Genomic DNA, 7,196 nt, shown 5'->3' on the forward strand with positions numbered 1-7,196 from the left:
CTCTCCATCATCTTACTGATGTAATTTCCTTTGAAGTTTTGCCTTTGGAACTGCGCTGATCTCTTTCTATAGTCGAAGAGTGCTGTGTTCTTTGGGATTCTAGCAAAACACTATATATGTATATATATTCTACGTTGATATTATCATCTTTGAACATTTTCCGCATTGCGTCAGGTGACTTCCGAACCACACCCCTTTTGTAATATCCCGACAGAAAACCTAAAAAATAGAGGTACTGTTTAGTCCAGATAAGCTTCCGGTTTACTCACCGGCAAACTATTTCATATCAAGAAAGACAGCTATCGACGATTTTGAAGTTTATTACAACTTCATATAAATAATCCTTCTGGAGATCAAACAGTCTCACTTCCGGTTATATTCGAAGTTCACACGCACTCCGATTTAAAACCGGGCCGAATCATAACTTGTCATAGTTTCCTCGTTCTGTACTTGGTCCGATATCTCATGACTCCCATCTAGACGCACGAGTTGGAGAAACAGGTGTGGATTCGCTTTTTGATCAATTTGAACATTTTTGAACCTGCTGTTGTGATGCGAAAAGCCATTCCTGGCAGTGAATGATCAGAGGTAATAAGCTAAACTTCTGGCGAATTGTAAAGGAATTCAACATGAGCCGCACGGCAATGACGTATCGGTGCTCAACAGCCATAATCTGTAGATGCTGGTTCATCACGAAAAAGTAAATCAGAGATTACCGAAGAGGTAAGCCGAAAAAAAACTTTCTCAGGATTCCATGTTTCTGTGTAACTTACCTTGTTATGGTACATCAATGCGGGATCATACAGATTATCTTTGAAAGGAGATGCCCCCATCATCTTCTTTTCGGGGCTCACTATATTGCGAAGGTTTTGCCTGATTGATCGTTCGCGACATAAAATAACTCCGTCTTCGTACACAGGTTTACCTACAACATTCTCCATAGTTTACATCCTTAAACTGAATTAGCACACAATAGAGTCTCTGCGCCATTTGCTCTCTGTGATCATGGTGTGGAGTCATGCGAGAATCAGAGTTCCATTGACGATGTCGACAATGGTTTACGTCACACGATCGCAAGAATGAGAGGTGGCTTACCTTATATCTACGCCATCGATTCGTTCATGAGAATGGTTTGACAAACAAAGACTGTCATCACGTGAACTACAGCGTAAATGTAGAACAAGGATGAATCTGATAAGGTTAACAAAAAACGCACATGGCACTAAGCAAATCCGGTCAGTCAGTCTGAAGGTCAGTTGATAAGGAGCGTCAGTACAATAGGACGCTGAAAAGTTTATTAGTAAGGCTTACTGGAGGAAATCTACGGTTCCCTTGCCCTACATCTACTGTTGTGAACAACGGACAGTTGAAATACATGCATCTATTTAGCAAATAATATCAGTGATAATAATAATAATACCAGGCAATATCGTAGTACGATACCCCCAACCCTAGACTGCAAAACAAGGTAACCCGGAAGTGCTAAATTCAATCTCCAGCTAGCTCACGACCGGGTATTTCCGAAGTGTTTTCAGTTATCGCTGTTGGTTCCACTGAGCTAATAGCCCAAACGGGCCGCTGCTAGCCTGTTTAGAGACTTCAATTGCATTTACATTACCTATAAGCAGTGGATGAAGAACCCCTTACCCTCATCATCATCATTATCAGCTGTAAGAACCATGTACTTGTCGTACAGTGGTCCTAGTTGCCAGGATTTCGTCCATCGATGATTTGAGGAGGTAGGGTAGGTATCTGCGCATGGGAAGCGGAGGTTGATAAATTGGTGCATAAGTACAGGTCTGTCAGTGGACTTCAAATTGGGGGTATTGGGAAGGGAGTTATGCATTGAAGGCAATAGCTTGGATCTGAGTGAAGCTGTTTAAAACCGTTTCCGTACGACGACTAATAGTGTTATTTACCTCAGTGGCAGGGAAGTTTGTAGAACTTTGAAAATGCCGTGACAATCATGCCGTGACTGGTGTTGTTAAGTGACCGATTTCAAAGTAACCAACGTCCCTAAAACGAGCAACGCCATCATTTGCGCGCTTGGTTTCAATGCTTTCTTCCCATTTCGCTATGCATCCTAGTAGGCCTTATTGATACTCTTTGGATTGACACAGGATGAATAAATGTGGCAAGTGCTCCAAGAGTTGATGATTCATTACTGTGACTTTGGTGTTCGGCTGCAGTGGCTTTATCATAGTTATGTGTCAATCGGTGTTTAAATTAACGCTAAATTCAGACGTTATTTGTGATGCTGTCAGTAATGATAGACTCGATTTGTTTAGTGTTACCGCATCAGTTCAAGCCCGTGGAGGTTGGTGAAGCAGAGAAATGTCAGTCAGTCAACAGGGGCATCGTCACTTTAACACGACTCATGTACAAAGTGAGCTAAACTAAAATAATATGGATCAACTATCGAGAAGCTGAAGGTATTGATGCCTGTTTGATTCTGCTGAAATTTGGTAACATTCTCCTGTAGCTTCAAAGTAGAAGTTCTCTGACGGCTGTGAGAATAACACACGGTCAGTCTCGAGGATGGAAGCTTCAGTTCTTGACGTAACTGATTTTAATGGTTACCAAGAGGCAGTCACGATTTTTAAAGAAAGTCTAAAAAACAGTTCTCAGTGAGTTGTTACGCAGGTGAACTACATCGGGACGAGAAACTCTACCAAGTTTGCTTTCAAATTGTAACTAGCTGTCGCCATTATTTATCTGCACCCAGGTGGATGTCGTTAAACTGGATGTGGCCTATTCGGCCCATACGCAAACTCGGACGAGTGTTTATTGTTTACAGTCTTGCTTAGTCTCGATTATGTTCCACTTGACGCCAGAACTTGAGAAAAAGTAAAGTTTACACGCGAATCCTCATGTGGTCGGCCGTTAAGTCATGTAGCCAGAATATGAGAACTTTTATGTAACAAAGTTTATTTGTTTTGTACTGGCCACACCAATTTAGAATATGGTTTTCTGAAATTACGTCCAAACATTTTAGGCTCGAGCTAATGGGTCAACGGTAAATACGGTAGCAGCTTGCTTGTTGACAGTTGACTCCTGACTGGCTCTCAGAGACTGGCGATTAGCTTGCAAGTCAGCTAAACGCAACCCAAACTAAAAGTACTCCCGTTTACTACCAGAGAAAATTAGTTCTAGTGCTTCAGAAATGCTTAAAGTCGTATTCGTAAAAGTACCATCAGAAGAAAAACTATTCATGGGAAGCGGCCGAAATTTTCTCGTATGAGAAGTTGTCTTTCTTCAGGATAATCACTTTTGCCGACCGTACAGGCAAATGTCATTACTTGTGGGGCAACTTCTTCACGATAATGTACTGTTCAATTTTCAAGACCCCCAAAATGAAGTCCACCCTCTGAAGAAGACCAGTGTTATCATCCATGAAAACAGTTGCGGCAGCAAACGATGGAGCTGCTTGATTTTGAAGGCAACTTTTTTACCCATGTTACTTCAAGAAGGTCTACAACATGTCTGCTGTCTCAAACCTGCCAACCGATTTAACTGTGAGTCCGTTTAATTCCAGTGTAGTATGTTTTTGCAAAAATGTCGATCACCATAAAAATTTTACATGCTGAAGCAGCATGAATGACAAAGGATTCGGCTGAAGTTCGTTGAATGCTATTTTGCACAACTCAGCTCGACTACGTGAGGCAAAGCACTATGCACCCTCAAGTTTTGAATCCTCCTCACCAAGGCAGACGTGTACAGCGCAAGCGATCCAACTGAACGAATTTTTGCAAGATTTGTTGCATGATTCGGTGCCTATCGATGCACGCACCGTCTGATACATTCGCGAACGTCCCGATTTTTGAATTTCCCGGCAAAAACTTCATGTGTGAGGTTTTACTTTCTACTAGGCACCAACGACAATACCTACAATTACACCACCTACATCACGTGTTTGGCGATCCGGGATTAGGCATGTTTAATAGTGCAGCAAGCTGATGCTCTATTCCATTCCAGGTTGCTGAATTGTGCTACTTCTACAGGCTGCATCTGCTCTACTAGACAGATCAGCTAAACTGTTCTTCCTTTCTTGGATAATCCTGGTCTTCTGGGGAACATCTGCCTCTGGAGGGGGGAGAAGCAAAAACTACGTGGTTCAAATCAAGACATCAGTTTGTTCTCGAGAAGCAAAGTGAACAGAATTTCACAGCTTCATGTGACTAACCAAGAGTAGTTTCTTTTGGTGGTTCGTCCCTTCCATGGGTCGACTTTTGGTCGGTCCTCGGGATATAGGAGTATAAAAACTGAATTTTTAGAGGCCGTTAAGTGGTGGCCATTCGTATCTGTTCTCTTTCTCAAAGGGAGATGGTGATTACCAATAGGTAGTTAGTTGAAGAAAATTCGAACCAGGTCTAGAATTCAGTGAGATATACAAGGAGAAATTCATTATCGTTGAAGAATAAGAGCAGAACTCGCTTCCGGTAAACACATAAGTTGATCTTCGTTAAAAGTTGATTGATAGAGTTCTGTCGTGCCATTAAGCCAAGGATAACTGGACCGTAATGAAGTGGTCTCGCTTTTGGAGGTAGGGAGTAAAATATTTTGCTTCCTAATAAGCAAACAAGGATTTAGGTCTATTTATTTTTGCATTCTTGTTAATCACTTGATACATAGCACAATTTTACTTGGTCAGTTTATCTTAGACTAATCGGACTAGGTTAGGTGACCAAACGATCTCTGAGTAGCGTAATATGTGCGCTTTGTATCCGATTCCGCATGGTCAAAATGCATTCACCTTGTCTGCACGAATAGCCTAAATTCGAGTACGTTGTTAAGTTAATCCGTGCTTGTTGTCACGATATTGTGTTCATTTTCACCTGAGGTGGCAATGTGAATGTCCGTATCAGACATGGTAGCTGCTAACTCAAAAATTCCAGATGTACAAACTAGAACTCCGGATGATGGTAGAAATTACTCTGTTGTACCTTCCGGTGTCTGTCCTATCAGAGCTAGTCTGGAGCCATGATAATGCACTTTAGGCATTGTTCCGGGACACGGAAAACCTGGAAATTGAAGTATCCAAATCTTACAGCAGGTCGAGGACCGAACACACAAAACAACACTTGGGAAGGGCGATTACAACAGTTAAAGAGATGATGGTTTCCTATCGTGCGTGTAAAGGTGCCTGTTTTCAGTCAAATGAGCTAACAGGCTCATCTCCAACTGAACAGTTCAGATGCTGCAGCTCATGTGGGAACGTAAAGCTACTGCCTATTAAATAACACCTTCACGGGAAAGCAAACTTATTGAGACACCGCGGTGCTTTTTTAGGAGTGGAGTTGTTTTTAAAGAATGATAAAAATGGGAAATTCTCGACTCGGAGGTGGAGTTTCACTGGTTATGCCGCTCGACAATCCACGGACTATGTCCACCTCAGCAGACAGGGCCTGCATTGGATGTGCATTGTTCCTCCACTACTTGCCTGTAGTTAGTAGGCTGAAGGTTGGCCGAAATATTTTAGTACATCGCAGTCTTATCGAGCTATATCAAACGGCTGTATAAAACGATAGGTGTGATCGAATGACAACGGGTTCATGCGTCAGGTTTGCATAACTCTTCGTCCTGATTAACAAGTATGACCATTAATAATCAGATTATCTTGAATTTTAAGAAAAACAACTTCACTGGCATATGCCTGCATAGGAAAGTAAGTTAGCCGATCAGAGAAATATTGCGCAGTTTGATGACGTGAAGCTTGAGGTTCGCCAACACCAACTTTACTAGAATTCAAGTCGCATTCTCAACTCGTGAGAAGCAGTGTTAATATACATTTGTAAGTCTTACTGGGAGGTCCCCAAGAGAAAAGAAAACCGAGTGTAGGTTAAATGCAGCTATAAGAAGAAGCATTGAAGAAGTTAGGTAATATTTTCCTCCGTGTAGAGGCTGATTCGGAGACGAATGCTACTGTATTCGCTTTGGACCTATACATTCTGATTTTCGGAATTCAGTGAAAAATATAGACGTATGGTTTATGCAAACTCATCTAACTCTTGTACGCGACAGAAAGTCATGAAAATTCAAACCAATCAAGCTCTATGTCACTGCTCACGGAGCTTTCAAGTTGCATGTAAAAGTAGCACATGTAATCTCGTGGAAAGTGTACAAAAGTGGGCGGCGATCACGTCAGCTGGTTCAAGTCATCGCAGATCTGGTTAATTGTTGAGCGTGTGACCGATTCACATGGCAGTGCAGTCTTGTTTCATTGATAGCTGGGCTGGGCTCCTTGGATAATTATATACCTGATGAAGACTTCCACTTTTAACCACTTGTGACATCCTGAAGAAACGTTTGCTCCCATCTGAAAAGGCCACCTAACGAGGTCAACAAAAATGCTTACTTGCCAGAGTGGTATCTCTAGAGAAGACCAACTCTGTTTCAAAGTCATAGGTCACATATTCATAGACCCACATTATTGAAGTCCTTGCGGTGGAACATCAGGTTTCTTGCTCTTAGTTTTGATTTTTCTCCATGCAAATTTAAAGTCCAGATTACTTAGTAATTGGCTGATGTAGTCTGCACTTCCGTGAAGAAACAGACAAAATGAGCGGTCGCCTCCTGAAAATGAATTCTATTGGTTAGCAAGTTTGAGTTGTGCACGCGATGAAAGAAATCAGCTTCACATATTTGAATTCGCACAAAAGCCAGAAGTGGTGTAACTCGGTTCTCGCTGGTGAGCCAAGATATTTGTTAATATCTTGTTTAATATGACTGTGGACTTCACAATTTGCAAACAATAACCTATGGCAGATGTTAGATTGACCATGTTCAGTACAATTCCTGACCCCTGATGACCCTTGGTGACTCTCCGGTTTCTGACGTATACACTGTAGAAAAACCATGCAGAAATATTCAAAATCACCAGCTCCACGCATATAAGAATCAATACACACATAATAAGACTGAGGTTCTGTAGGTTCTGATTCCAAAAGAGTTTAAGTATGATACAAAAGAACAGACTGGTCCCCCAACGAAGGAAGGGCTATAGTAGAGAACAAAGGCCTCAGGTGTGCACACTGATGTCTCCTCGATTGGCTTCGGGACTTTTGCAAGCAGAGTAGACGGATAAGCCATTTGATCAAATACCAGCACATATACGATCGGTTGCGTATTCACTGTTTTTGATAGGATTGCGTCGGCTCAAAGTCAAAACGAAACGGGCAGGTGTTTTCTTAATCTAG

Source organism: Opisthorchis viverrini (genome assembly GCF_000715545.1).
Source record: "Opisthorchis viverrini unplaced genomic scaffold opera_v5_236, whole genome shotgun sequence".
Classification (NCBI taxonomy): domain Eukaryota; kingdom Metazoa; phylum Platyhelminthes; class Trematoda; order Opisthorchiida; family Opisthorchiidae; genus Opisthorchis; species Opisthorchis viverrini.